The sequence below is a fragment of the Mobula hypostoma genome, chromosome 28 (assembly GCF_963921235.1).
Source record: "Mobula hypostoma chromosome 28, sMobHyp1.1, whole genome shotgun sequence".
In the NCBI taxonomy this organism is placed as follows: domain Eukaryota; kingdom Metazoa; phylum Chordata; class Chondrichthyes; order Myliobatiformes; family Myliobatidae; genus Mobula; species Mobula hypostoma.
In genome coordinates, this window is record NC_086124.1 from 27,979,219 (window position 1) to 27,994,024 (window position 14,806).

The 14,806-nt window shown below is 42.0% G+C and overlaps 2 protein-coding genes across 3 annotated transcripts in view; one reads left to right on the top strand and one right to left on the bottom strand.

The window, feature by feature from the left end:
• Positions 1 to 14,806, bottom strand: part of LOC134338891 (H-2 class II histocompatibility antigen, E-S beta chain-like) — a 281,277-nt gene that overhangs the window by 102,397 nt on the left and 164,074 nt on the right. The gene's annotated exons all lie outside the window — the stretch shown is intronic.
• The window catches only part of LOC134338720 (deleted in malignant brain tumors 1 protein-like), a 34,930-nt gene that overhangs the window by 5,034 nt on the left and 15,090 nt on the right, over positions 1 to 14,806 (top strand). The gene's annotated exons all lie outside the window — the stretch shown is intronic.

A 14,806-nucleotide genomic window follows, 5' to 3' on the forward strand; every position in this document is an offset into this window, starting at 1 on the left:
TGTGTTGCTTAAAGTGCTGGAGTGTGTCATTTGGCAAATTTTTATGTTCTAGTTGGTCGTGCATACAGGTGCTGATTCCAGATTCATATAGGGTTAGAGGTATCAGAGCAGAAAGTATTAGGAATGACCGGTAATAAATCTGTATGCATTGAATTGTAACTATTTGTTAACGGCATTTCGTTAGCTTTCTGGGGTTCAGGTAGGAACTCCATTTCATAAACTGCATATAAACCTTTAAGGTGCTCTGCAGAAGAACTTCCAAGTCCCTTTGCATCTCAGATGTTTCGATTTCACTCTGTTTAGAAAATAGTCTGCAGAATTATTTCTACTGATGAAGTGCAAGACCATGCATTTTCCAACATTGTACTGAATTTGCCGTTTCCATGCCCATACTCCAAAACTGTCTGAGTCCTTCTGAATTCACACTCTTTTCAGTTCTATTACCAACCTAATTTTCCCAATCTACCTGCATGTTAAAATTTCCCCTTACTATCATAACATTTCCCTGTTGGTACGCCATTTCTATTTCTGTTGTATTCTGCAGCCTACATTCCAGTTACTGTTTGGGGAGCTGCATATACTGCCATCAGGGTCTTTTTCCATTGCAGTTTTGTTACTCAATCGACAAAAATTCAATATCTTCCAATCCTATGTCACATCTTTCTCAGTATTTGATACCATTGTCTAACAGCAGAGCGATGCAGCGCCCTCAGCCTATGTCCATCCCCTTTCAATACAATGTACAATGGAAATTCAGCTACCCACCAAACAATCTTTCAGCAACGAATCGGTGATGTCCACAAGTTCATACATGACAATTTGTAAAAGTGCAGTAAGATCATCTAGCTTATTTCTTGTATTCTGTTGAATGAGATCTAAGGCTTTGAGTATAGTGCTTGCAACCTTTTTTTATTCTGCAGCCTAATGCACTGGTAATATACTCACCCTGCTGGCTGCATTTTGTCCGATCATGTAGTTGCCCTTCCTAACAGTCTGACTGCCTGCTACTTTTGTTGTTTTAACACCCTTCATATCCTGAGTCCCTTCACTCAGTTTCCTATCCCCATGCTAAGTTAGTTTCGACCCTCCCCAACAGCTCTAACAAGCCAGCCCGAGAGAATATTTGCCCATCTCGGTGTCAAGTGCAACCCCTCCCTTTTGTACAGGTCATCTCTCCTCCATTTGGATTCCAGCATCCGCAAATTTTCTCCTGTTTGTGAAACGAATGTGCTTGGCTATGGCCGTACCTTAGGATATACCAGCTTGATCTCAGAAAATATAAAAATTCTACAATAATAGTAAATAAGTAATAAATACTGAAAATATGGGGTGAGGAGGTGAGGAGTCCTTGAAATCATGTCCGCAGGTCGTGGCAACAGTTCAGTGAAGGGGCAAGTTTTAACATTAAAACCTGACGCAGTGTGAAATCTCTTGCTGCTGATTTGTTTCTAAATCCCCTCACACATAACGTACAGAAACCGATTAGTGAAAAGCACCAGAAATATGGTGAATTAAAAGGAATTCAAAGACTATGTAAGATGAGGAGGGTATTCGTTGTACGAACAGAAACATGTACAACTGGTACCATCCCAATGTCACTATATAATAGCATTATATATTTTGACAGACAGCAATAATAATGCAAATCTGCAGAAAGCCAAAAGTTCAAATAGGACTAGAATAGCGCAAAAATTCTTAGCAATTGAAAAATGAGTATACTTAACTCTGCCAGTACCTCAGGTTTTACCAGCTTGTCCTGAGATATTAGTTTAAATAATAATAATAATTATCAGGTCGCTAGATAGACAGATGGGTGTTTTGTTAAGTGGGTGAAATTAAAAAATATATTGTAAATAAAGGAAGAAATAAATAAATTAATAAAAATCTGATTGATAAAGAAATAAATACAGGTTGACCTTCACTAATCCGACTACCTGTAATCTGGTTCCTTCGATAATCCGGCACTGATTATGCTTAATGTGATCCTTCTGTAATTCGGCATTTTCACTAATCCGGCACTCCTCAGGTCCCAATGGTGCGGGATTAGTGAAGGCCGACCTGTACTTATTTTGAGACATGAGTTGCAGCATCCATGGAAGTGATTCCATAGTTTGGGTTCAGATTCACAATTCCTGAACAACTATCGGAGTATGTACTGTGACATGACCGGATAACCCTATTAATTGTGTGCACCAGGCTTGTCCTGCGGTTTCAGGCGATGATATGAAGAGAAAATTCTGTTCTAACTATCGGCAGTCTGAGACAGCTGCCAATGATCAGGTTAGGGCCCTGATATGGGTGCTGACAATATCTTCAGAATTTCGATAGCAAAGTCCAACATCTCAGTCCAGAAAACCGTTTGTGAATTCAATCATAAGATATGATGGCTTATAACTGCTTTACGTAAACCCAAGTTTGGCGTTAAAGATTACGGGAAGAAGGCAAGGGAATGTAGTTCAAAGTGAGAATATATCATCTATGATGAGTTGCACAGTAGATTAAATGGCCATACTGGCTTAATTATTCTCCTGTTTCTGATTGACGTTTGCCCGAAGATAAAGCCCATAAGTCGCTCGCTGTCTGGGTGGTGAGAATTGAGCATTCTGTGGTTTCCAGTGACCCAGATTCAGTATTAAATCCGGAACAACGAATTACAGTTATTGGCATGTTTGCTGCTCGTCCTTATTGTTGTTGACATGACAACATACAGAGACAAATTTCTTCGTCATGTTAGAGCACAATATCCCTTTATACGACTACATTCGCTGGCTGACGAAAGGCGTGTGTGTAGGTGATTCTACTGTACCGCATGTGATGTGGGTTATGATACTATTGCCTTGTATGTGGACTGCTGTCAGCACAACAACTTATCACGTTCCTGTGGAGGGAGAGCAGAACTGGGATATTCACTGACATCTGTCTCTGAAGGCGTGATCATGTGTAAGCACACTCTACTCTTATACTTTATAAGAAGTTGTGAACAGTATTGTAACCCTTTTTGATTCTGCATCCCTAATGCACTGATGCTCTGCTGGTAGCTTTTTTGTTCGATCATCTGCCTGCCCTTCCTACCAGATTGCCTGCACGCTATCTTTGCTCTTTTACCACACGCAATGTCCTGACCCCATTCCCTTTGGTTTCCACCCCCCTGCAAAATTAATTTAAACCCTCCCCAATAGCTCTAAGAAACCAGTGTGTGAGAATATTGGACTCCATCGGCTTCAGCTGCAACCCTTCTCTTCTGTACAGGTCATGCCTCCCCCAGAAGTGATCTGAACAATCCAAGAACCTGAAGCACTTCACCCCCTGCGCCAAGTTCTCAGCCACACATGTATCTGCATTCTGTATCTACCGTCCCTGGCACATGCCGCAGGCAGTAATCCTGAATATGGTGCATCTCAGCATTCTGTCTAGCTCTTTAAATCCTCTCTGCTTAACGTCTTTGTACCAAGACTTCTGGCTGCTCTCCCTCCCCTCCACAATGCTATGGACGTGATCCGTGTCGTCTATTACCCAGGCACTTGTGAGGCAACAGACCATCCATGTGTCCCGTTCACATCAACAGAGTCCTCCAACTCAAACGCTCCCAACTCTCCCTCTTTCCCTTCTGCAATCCATGGTCAGTGCAACCCACCTGGTGTCCGTGGCATTCTCCTGAGAGGTTATCTCAAAAAGTAGTATCCACTATGTTATATTTTTATTATTTAGGGTAGTTACCCAAGAGCTGCTGTGAGCTAACTACCTATTCATCCTCCAATTCCTTCCCCTGACAGTCACTCAGTTATTAGACTCCTGCACCTTAGATTCCCAGAGCATCTGATGGATGATCTCCTCACTCTCCCTTACAAGCCGAAGGTCTTGCAGCTGCTGCTGCTGATCCATAGCACGGCCTTGCAGTATCTGCAGCTGGACACACCTCACATACATGTAGTTGCCTGTGGGGCTCCCAAGACTTCAACATCCAATGTGAATAACATGCAAGGGCCTTCTAAACTACACTAAGTACCGCTCTCAAGTTACCCAGAGCCAGTGCCTCTTCTGTGCTGAAAACTCCTTTGAGTCAATGCCTGACAATCCACTTTTACCACTGGCCTATCCCAGCAATCAGTGCTGCAACAATGGTGGCTCTGCTTGTGCAAACATTCACATGCTGAGTTATGGGTTGGAATGCAGAACAAGAGAGGCAATAAGGATGAGATACTTGTTTTGTCAGGTTGGTCGTCTGAGTGCTACTGGTACCGTGTAACCCAGTACTAGCTGTTGCACAGTCGGGTGGTCAGCGACTAAACTGGCTCCCCCACCAGGCTTCCCTGGTGAAGAGGGTGGCTAGACACCCTGCAGGATGAAAAACAAGACCTGTCAAAGGGCGGATGAACCCTCTTGTAGGGTCAACGGCCTTCTAGCAAACACGTGCCGTGAAGCGCAGAAAGGGCATCCCTTGCATCGAAGCTTTGTCTGGCCATTCACTGCAACAGAACTTCCCCCAGCCGTCTTGGACACCACCATGCCACTGGATCTGGGAGGGGATGTCGAGAGGGTGGGTCTGGACCTGTGCACCCCATACTCACCTAAATGCATTCACGCACATGCTGTTCCCTTCTGAGGAGTGAGGTACCACCCCACTAACTGACTGAAAGGAACCATCATCATCCTATGGGATGGATAGCGAGAGAGAGAGAGGGGGAAGGATGAGACGGGCTACATGCGAGTGTTCTGAAAGAGGTGCCTATAGATATCGTAGAGATATTGATCATGATCTTTAAAGAATCACGAGATTCTGGAATGATTCTAGAGTACTGGAAAATTACAAATGTCACTCCACTCTTCAAGAAGGGAGAGAGGCGGTGAAAGGAAATGGTAGGCCAGTTAGTCTGACCTCAGTAGTTGGGAAGATGTTGGAGCAGATTGTCAAGGAGGAGGTTTTGTAGGTACTTGGAGGCACATGATAAAATAGGCCATGGTGTCCTTAAGGGGATATCTTGCCTGACAAATCTGTTGGAATTCTTTGAGGAAATAACAGGCAGGATAGACAATGGGGTGTCAGTGGATATTGTGTACTTTGATTTTCAGAAGGCCTTTGACAAGGTGTCAGACATAAAGCTGCTTAACAAGATAAGAGGCCATGGTATTACAGAAAGTTACTAGCATGGATAACTCAGTGGCTGATTGGCAGGAGGCAAAGAGTTTGAATGATGGGAGCCTTTTCTGATTAGCTGCCAGTGACTGTTGGTGTTTCACAGGGTCCTGTGTTGGCACTGCTTCTTACATTATATGTCAATAATTTGGATGATGGAATTGATAGCTTTGTTGCAAGTTTTGCAGATGAGACAAAAATAGGTGGAGAGGTATGTAGTTTTGAGGAAGTAGAGAGAATACAGAAGGACAGACAGGTTAAGAGAATGGGCAAAGAAGTGGCAGATGGAATAAAGTGTCAGGAAATATATGATCATGTACTTTGGGAGAAGAAATAAAAGGGTGGACTATTTTCTAAGTGTAGAGAAAATTCAAACATCTGAGATGAAAAGGGACTTGGGAGTCCTTGTGCAGGTTTCCTGAAGATTAAATGGCAGGTTGAATCATAGATGAGGAAGGCAAATGCAATGTGAACATTCATTTCAAGAGGTCTCTTATATAAATGCAAGGATATAATGTTGAGGCTTTTAAAAAAACATTGGCGAGGCCTCACTTGGACTATTGTAAGCAGTTTTAGGCCTCTGATCTTAGAAAGAATAAATGTGTTGACATTGGAAAGTGTTCAAAGGAGGTCCAGGATTGAGACCCTTGTGATATAAAGTGTATTTGATGGCTCTGTGCCTGTGTTTACTCGAATTCAGAAGAATTACAGGTGACCAAATTGAAACTTGTTGAATGTTGAAAGGCTTCTTTCAAGTGGAGGTGGAAAGGATGTTTCTTGTGGTGGAAAGTCTAAGACCAGAGGACACAGCCCCATAATAGAGAGGTGTTCTTTTTGAATGGAGATGAGGAGAAATTTCTTCAGTGGTGAATCTGTGGAATTTATTGCAACAGCCAGATGTGGTATCCAAGTCTATAGGTATATTTAAGGCAGAGGCTGACAGATTCTTGATTAGTCAGGGCCTGAAGGGATATAGGAAGAACGCAGGAAATTGGGGCTGAGAGGAAATTGAATCCGCCATGATGAAATAGTGGAGCAGACTTTTGGGCCAAATGGCCTAACTCTGCTCCTATATCTTATGCTCTTATGATAGGAGACAGGAAGCAGAGGGTGGGGGTTGAAGGTTGTGTCTTGGAATGGCGACTGGTGACTAGTTGGCTGCCACAGGGTTGGTCACAAATCCACCAGGCCTGATCACTAAGGTCGTGGATGACACAAAATGATGCATTCTGGGAAGGCAAACCAACATGGAACTGTACTGTCAATGGTCGGGTGAGAAAGGATCATTTACAAGGGACCTGAGGATCAACGTTTTTATTTACACAGAGGGTGGTAAGTAGATGGAATGATCTGTCAGAGGAAGTGGTTGAGGCAGGTACAATAGTATCACTGAAGAGCTATTTGCATAGATTTGCTTGCAATGAATGTCAGTTTTATATCTAGAGCATTTTTAGTATAGTGTGCATCATTGGGATGGTATGGATTGTACGGATATTGGCCAAATTCAGGAAATTGGGAGAAGCTGAGTGGGCACCATGGATTACACCGATTGGCGGGCTGAAAGGCCTGTATGTGTGTGCTGACTTACTCTATGACTCTAAAACTCCATGATATGAGGCAGAAGTTGTCCTCAGCTAATAATGAATAAGAGAGAGTGGAGGGTCAGAAACATGAAATGACAGAGAGGGGGACAGTAACAGAGAGAAAGGCAGACAGAGAGAGGGAGGTGAAGGTGGAAAGACAGGTTGGATGACAGAGGGAGAGAAGAGGGGGAGGGAGACAAGGGGGGGAAGAGAGGGAGAGGATACAGAGTGGGGGTGATGGGGAGATGTAGGGGTGGCAGAGCAGGGGGGAAGACAGGGAGGGTGAGAGAGAGAGAGAGGTAAACTGAGCAGCTGAGAGACAGAGAAACGTACCCTAATTTGTAACACTAACCCCTATCACTAACTCTTAAGCCCTCAAGCCCTGACCCTGACCTGGTCTTTAATCTTATCTCATCTCCGGTTGTCATGTTACTCCTTTCAGTCTTTTCTATCTTCTTCCCATTGGGGGGGGAAGGGAGAAAGTCCGTGGTGGGTGTCATCTCTGAGGGGCATAAATTGGGTGAATACACACAGCCCTTTTTTTCCCAGGATTGGGGAATCAAGAACTGGAGGACAAAGTTTTAGGTGAGAGGGGAGAGATGTAATAGGAACCTGAGGGGCAATTTTTCCACACAGAAGGTGTCCATATGTGGAACCAGCTGCCAGAGTTTGGGATAGAATGGTTGAGGCAAGTACATTAACAATGTTTAAAATATGTCTGGACAGCTACATAAGGCATAAGTCATAGGAGCAGAATTAAGCCATTCAGTCCATTGAGATTGTTCTACCATCCAGTATTAGCTCTGTTATTTTCTCAACCCTATTTTCCCGCTTCCTCCCATAACATTTGATGCCATTTCTGATCAAGAATCTATCAATTCTGCTTTAAATATACCCAATGACTAGTCCTCCACAGCCGACTTTGGCAATGAATTCCACAGATTCACCATGGTCTAGCAAAAGAAATTTCTCCTCATCTCTGATTTAAAGCCTCTTCTTCTAAGGTTGTGACCCCTGGTGCTAGACCCCCTCACTATTGGAAACTCCCTCTCCATGCCCACTCCATCCTGGCCTTTCAATATTTGATAGGTTTCAATGAGAAGCCCCATCCCAATCGTTCTTCTAAACTGCGGTGAGTACGTGCCTAGAGCTATCAAATGCTACATGGATAGGAAAGGTTAACAGGGAGATGGAGCAAGCACTACAAATGGGATTAGCTTAGACGGGACCTGGGTCAACACAGGCCAGCTGGGAAGAAGGACCTGTTGTCGTACTGTATGACTCTATAATAGACTCAATCATATTCTGAAAGGGGAGGAAGGGAGAAGACCTGTTAGGTCTTCAATGAAGGTTGGGACAAGCAGTTTGGCCATTTTGAGGGAAACCAACCACTGCTGGAGTTCATACAAAACAGGCTGCTGCGCCGGCTGGAGCTGGACATCGACAGTTCCTTCATTCTAGAAAGAGGTCACCGAACTTTAGCGCTGCCGAAACCAAACCAGAACAGAGCGGTTCTCATTCGGTTCCTGAGATTTCGGGATTGGGAGTTTGTTTTCCGCTTCACTGAACAGCGTAATATCACATATGAGGGAAACAAGTTTTTCTTCACTCAGGACTTCTCTGCTGAGACCATGTGATAGCGAAATGAGTTCAACATGGTCAGAAGAATGTTCGTTGAAAAAGGAACTTTCCGCGGATTTCAACATAATCCATGCAAGTTGACGGTCCTTCACAATGGGAAAATACACCTGTTTTCATCACCAAAAGAGGCGGAAGATTTTCATAGAGGACACGCCTGAGGGGTCTGATGAAGGCAGTGGTGAGATTTGTTTACTTCCGTACCCATGAGAACCAGCTGATACTGACTGCTTAACAGATATAAGCGGACACTGAGTTCCAGAAGACATCTTTTTATTCTTCCTTTATTTTTCTTTTAGCCTCTTTTATTCTATTCTTGAAAAAATACTGTATTTAAGAGGTTGTTTATGCCACCAGAATTGCTTTATTATTTTGCCTATTTTTATTATTTATAATATTTTTGTTTGTCGAACCCTTTATTCTATTGAGATGGAACTCCATGGACCTGAATGAACATTTATAATAGGAAATACTGGCACACAGTTCAGTGGCTACTTTGATTTTATTTTTATGCTAAGTGGGTTGAGTATATAATGTTGAAGATATAATAAGGTGCATGGTTGATGGACACCACTAGTTGCCTATGGAGTTAGCTGCTCCTCCATAGAGTGGATCAGCACAAGCCCTATAGTTTTTTGTTTTGAGTAAGGGAGGAGGAATTCAAGAGTTCAAATGTCTATATGTGTAAATGTATATGTGTTTTTTGTTTTTCTTTATGTATGTCATGCACCCAACACAGCAGTAATATTTTTTTCTCCTTTTCCTGGTATAATTGACATGTACTATATATGGAACAAACGAGCACTCAGAATATCTTTAATATAAAAGTCACAAGCTGGAATGTTAGGGACTAAAGAAGTTAACCAAACTGACACACATCAAAGTTGCTGGTGAACGCAGCAGGCCAGGCAGCATCTCTAGGAAGAGGTACAGTCGACGTTTCGGGCTGAGACCCTTCATCAGGACGAAGGGTCTCGGCCCAAAACGTTGACTGTACCTCTTCCTAGAGTGTCCTGACGAAGGGTCTCGGCCCGAAACGTCGACTTTACCTCTTCCTAGAGATGCTGCCTGGGCTGCTGTGTTCACCAGCAACTTTGATGTGTGTTGCTTGAGTTTCCAGCATCTGCAGAATTCCTCGTGTTAACCAAATTGAAACAGGTTATAAATAGGATTAAACAGCTTAAGTCCAAAATAATTTTTCTTCAAGAAACCCATCTGACAGTCTCAGATATTAAATTGGTACGGAATAGATGGCCTGGCCAAATAATATATGCAACATACAACAACTATGCTAGAGGAGTACTTATTCTTATTCATAGAATGATACTATTTCAAATTATGAAAACAATCCAAGACTTAGCCAGACCGTATGTTATTAAGCAAGGTAATATCCTTTCTTTCACATTAAACCTAGTCAGTATATATGGCCCAAATGAGGATAATCCTAAATTTTTTGAAGATTTTTTCCTTACTGTGTCCACTTTACGAGGCTTTTATATCATTGGAGGAGACTTTAATTGTACTTTAAACCCAGCAATGGCACAAACTAGAAAATTACTAAAACAATACTTTATGGATATAAATTTGGTTGAAGTATGGAGAGAACAAAACCCTAGCAAAATAGACTATCTTGGCATTCAAGTACATGTAAATCTCGTTCTCGTATTGATTATTTTCTTGTTTCAAGAGAGCTCTTATCAAAGATTAAAAGTTGCTAGTATGATAGCATAGCAGTAAGCGACCATGCTGCGATTTCATTAAGTATTCATATAGAGAAATTTATTCACAGTCCCCCTAACTGGTGATTTCAGGTGAGATGGCTACAAAACCCAGACTTTGTTAAATTTGCAGGAACTAAAATAGATAGTTATTTGAGTTAAATACAGATCAAACTAGTGCCAGCACAAGATAGGAGGTGTTCAAGGCATCTTTTAGAGGAGAAATCATTAGTTATACAAGCTCCAAGGCCAAACAACAAAAAATAGAGATGGAAACTTTGGAAAAACAAATTAAATCTTTAGAGATAGAACTAAATGAAAGCGATGATCCAACAAAACAAAGAGATCTGTTACTTTTGAGAGCCAAATATAATAAATTATTTGCTGATAAAGCTGCAAAAAGTTTAATGTGGCTGAAGCAATCTTATTATGATCAAGGAGGAAAAAGCTGGGAAACTTTTGTCATGGAGAATTAAAAAAATACCATCTGATGGAGCAATTAACAGTATAATCTCTTCAGGAAGCCTAACAGTAGACCCATTGGAAATTAATAACAGTTTTTGAGAATGTTATGAATATTTATATAGATCAGAATGCCCCCAAGCCTCAGAAGAACAGGATATCTTTCTTGATCAGTTTCAATTCCAGACACTGACAGAAGATGCAAAAAAGGAGTTAGACAGACGTATAACAATTGAAGAGATATCACAGGTTATCCAAAATATTAACTGTGGTAAAGCGCCAGGGCATGACAGCCTACGAATTGAATTCTACAAAACATTTCAAGAAAAATTACTAGTCCCAGTCTTAAATATGTATGATGAATCTTATTGGAATGGAACTCTTCCACCCTCTTTAAGGCTGGCAATGATAACGCTGATCTTGAAACCAGGCAAACCACCTGCAGAATGTTCCTCATTTCGACCGATAAGTCTAATTGGATCGGACACAAAAATACTTTGTAAAGCCTTAGCAAGAAGATTAGATCCTTATACCCCACATCTAGTTCATAATGATCAGAATGGTTTTTTTACAAAAACGGTAAGGAATCCATAATATTAGAAGAGTTCTTAACATAATTCATGAAAAATTTGACGCTAAAGATAAAGCAGTATTATCACTGGATGCTCGGCAGGCCTTCGATAGAATAGAATGGGAGGAAAAAATGGCAGTGCGACGCAGCGCGCGCGGCCTCTCCGGTGAAATGATATAATATTTGTTAAATAGGGGGGTGTGCACAATTCTGATTTGATGGAGACAGACGTGAGAAGCACTGAGGAACAACTGGAGAAATTTCTGAAATGCCCAGTTCGCTGGCGCTGCTACTGTGCGATCAAGAATCTCCGGAGGCTAGGCCCTAAATCCTCGGCTTTGCCTGTTGCTGGCGGCTGGGGCTGGGGTCGAAGCGCTTGGCAGAGGTGGTGCTTGGTGCTTGGTGTTGGAGGGCTGGTCGGAGGCTTGAAGTTTTCGGACGACTCAGAGTCGGACTGTGGTCGGGTGCTTCCAGGATGCTGCATTGGCAAGTTTGTGGTGCTGAAAGCATGGCAGGGAGAGCTTTCTTCCTTCTCCCGTCTGTGTGAGATCGTGGGACTTTCGAGAGACTTTGAACTTTTTTTTACTGTGCCCATGGCCTGTTCTTCATCGAGTTATGGTATTGCTTGCACTGTTGTAACTATATGTTATAATTATGTAGTTTTTGTCAGTTTTTCAGTCTTGGTTTGTCTTGTGTTTCTGTGATATCACACCGGAGGAACATTGTATCATTTCTTAATGCATGCATTACTAAATGACAATAAAAGAGGACTGCGTGTCCTCACAATCTAATTTATTTAATGTATTGCCTAGATTTCGATTTGGAAAGAACTTCCTGAAAAGGATTCAGATGTTGTATACAAATCCGATAGCCAGTGTCTTAACAAATGGTATAGTTTCCAAACCAGTCATCTTGGAGCAATTTATTCGCCAGGGATGTCTTTTGTCACCGATGTTGTTTATACTGGCCATAGAACCCTAGGCTATGGCAATAAGAATGCAGGCAGGCCTGTTGAGCATCCAGCTAGGAGAACAAGAACATAAAATATCCTTAAATGCTGATGATGTGATTCTTTTTTTTTAAACGAATTTATCCGTCTGTATTCCAAACTTAATGCAACAGATTGAATTGTTTGGGCAGTTCTCTGGTTATAACATTAACAACTCAAAATCATCAATACTATTTTTGAACAAAGAAGAAAGATTGAAACCAGTCATAAAAACCCCATTTATAAATGAAAAGGAAGGACTTACCTGCCCTTGTGTCAAAATTACCTCTGAAATTAAAACGATCGTCCTAACAAACTATAATCCACTAGTGGGCGAAGTGAAGGAGACGTTGGATCGATGGATAACAATGCCCATATCAATGATTGGCCGTATAAACATGATCAAAATGAATATATTACCAAAATTTTTATACCTTTTTCAATCACTTCCTCTCCCACTACCAAAATCAGTTTTTGATAAGCTTAATAGTATTTTTGGTAAATTCATTTGGAATAATAAAAAATCTAGACTGAGACTTAGGATGCTATACCCGCCTTATGACAGGGGAAGGCTATGGCTCCCGAACCTGAAATGGTATTATTGGTCTGCTCAGTTACGTTCTGCATTGTTTTATTTCTCATTGGAGGCCCTTCCAGCCTGGATGAATATTGAACAGGCATCAGTACCAAACCTCCCATTAAAGCTCTATCTATACTCTGCAGACCCAAGAAATCTGAAAAGAACAGCCGAGAACCCTTGCCTCAAAAATACTATTGACATCTGGTATAAAGCACATCAGCATATTAAAGATATTCCTCCCATTTCTCGCTTCTCCCCAATATGGGGAAATACTTAACAGGGCAGGAAGAGCAGATGGTGGTTTCAGAATCTGGGCAGACAAATGTGTGCAGTAAATAGAGGACCTTTATATGAATGGTAATCTTATTAAATTTGATCAATTGTGTCAGGCATACCATATTCCTAAAAAACACTTTTTAAAATATTTGCAACTGAAACATTTCATACTATCAAAATATAAGCATTTAATATCTGAGCCACCACTATCACATCTTGAAAATTTCATACTTTTAAACCTAAAGGTCAGATTTCTTTACTCTATACAGCTTTGATGTCATATGATAAGGAGTCCACCATAGACAGGCTAGGGGCATGGAGACTGGATGTTCAAGAGGACATACAAAAAACTGAGTGGGAAATGGCATGCTTAAAAGCCCAAAAACAATCAATTAACACGAGAATGAAGCTATTACAATACAAATGGTTAATGAGAACTTACATTACCCTGGTCAGACTGAATCGTTGGTCCCCTGACATCCTGGATGCTTGTGTTAAATGTTTAGAAGAAAACGGTACTCTGTTTCACTGTGTATGGGACTGTCCAAAATTTAAAAAATATTGGAAAACAGTTGTTTAGACTATACCTGAGATTGTTGGAATAAAGATGCCTCACTAAGCAAAAATGTATGTACTAGGTGTATATATCCAAAGAACTTTACTGTTAGTTCAAAACATCATTGATGACGGCAGAAAGGAAACCACAATCCTTAAAGAAAGAGAACATTTGAGATGTCCTGGAATGGAAAGCCTCATCCTGGGAGCAGATGCGGCGGAGACGGAGGAACTGGGAACAGGGAATGGCATTTTTGCATGTGGCGGGGTAGAATGGAAAGCCTCGTCCTGGGAGCAGATGCGGCGGAGACGGAGGAACTGGAAATAGGGATGGCATTTTTGCATGTGGCGACCCTCACCCCAGCTTACTGTGGATGTGTCCATACATGGCCTCCTCTACTGCCATGATGAGGCTAAACTCAGGTTGGAGGAGCAACACCTCATATACCGTCTGGGTAGTCTCCAGCCCCTTGGTATGAGCATCAAATTCTCCAACTTCCGGTAATCCGGTAATTCCCTCCCCCCTCCCTTCCCCATCATGATTTCACTTAACCCCCTCCCCCACCTGCCTATCACCTCCCTCATGGTTCTGCCTCCTTCTACTACCCATTGTGTTTTCCCCTATTCCTTCTTCACCTTTCCTGCTTATCACCTCTCTGCTTCCCCTCCCCCACCCCTGTATCTTTCCCCTTACTGGTTTTTCACCTGGAACCTACCAGCCTTCTCCTTCCCACCCTCCCCGCACCTTCTTTATCGGGCCTCTGCCCCTTCCCTCTTCAGTGCTGATGAAGGGTTCCGGTCTGAAACGTTGACTGATCTTTTCCATGGATGCTGCCCGACCTCCTGAGTTCCTCCAGCGTGTTGCTTTGACCCCAGCATCTGCAGAGTATTTAGTATTTGTAATTAGTCTCAAGCTGTCAATAATGGCAAGAAGTGTTCAGCTTTTAAACTTCTGAGAAGACGTTTGAGATTCAAAAAGTGGATCAAGAGTACTGGAACCACTGAAATCATCATACGTGCGATTTTGCTTGTGTTTTCTTCGAGTTTGCTGTTGATAATCTTCACACTCAGATCCATGGCTTTTTGCTCAATGTCTGAAAATGTGGACCAAATAATTTGAATATATCCATGCAAGGATTCATAGAGTGCACATGCTGTGTTCAAGTCTTGGCCAGAAGATTGCAAAGAAGCACTGGTCATTTGAAAACGCTGTCATACTTGATCCCACAATATGACCATTATTTCTGTTTCAAAATTCATCATGGTTGAAAGTAGTCCATGAGCCTGTTGTCGACACTTTG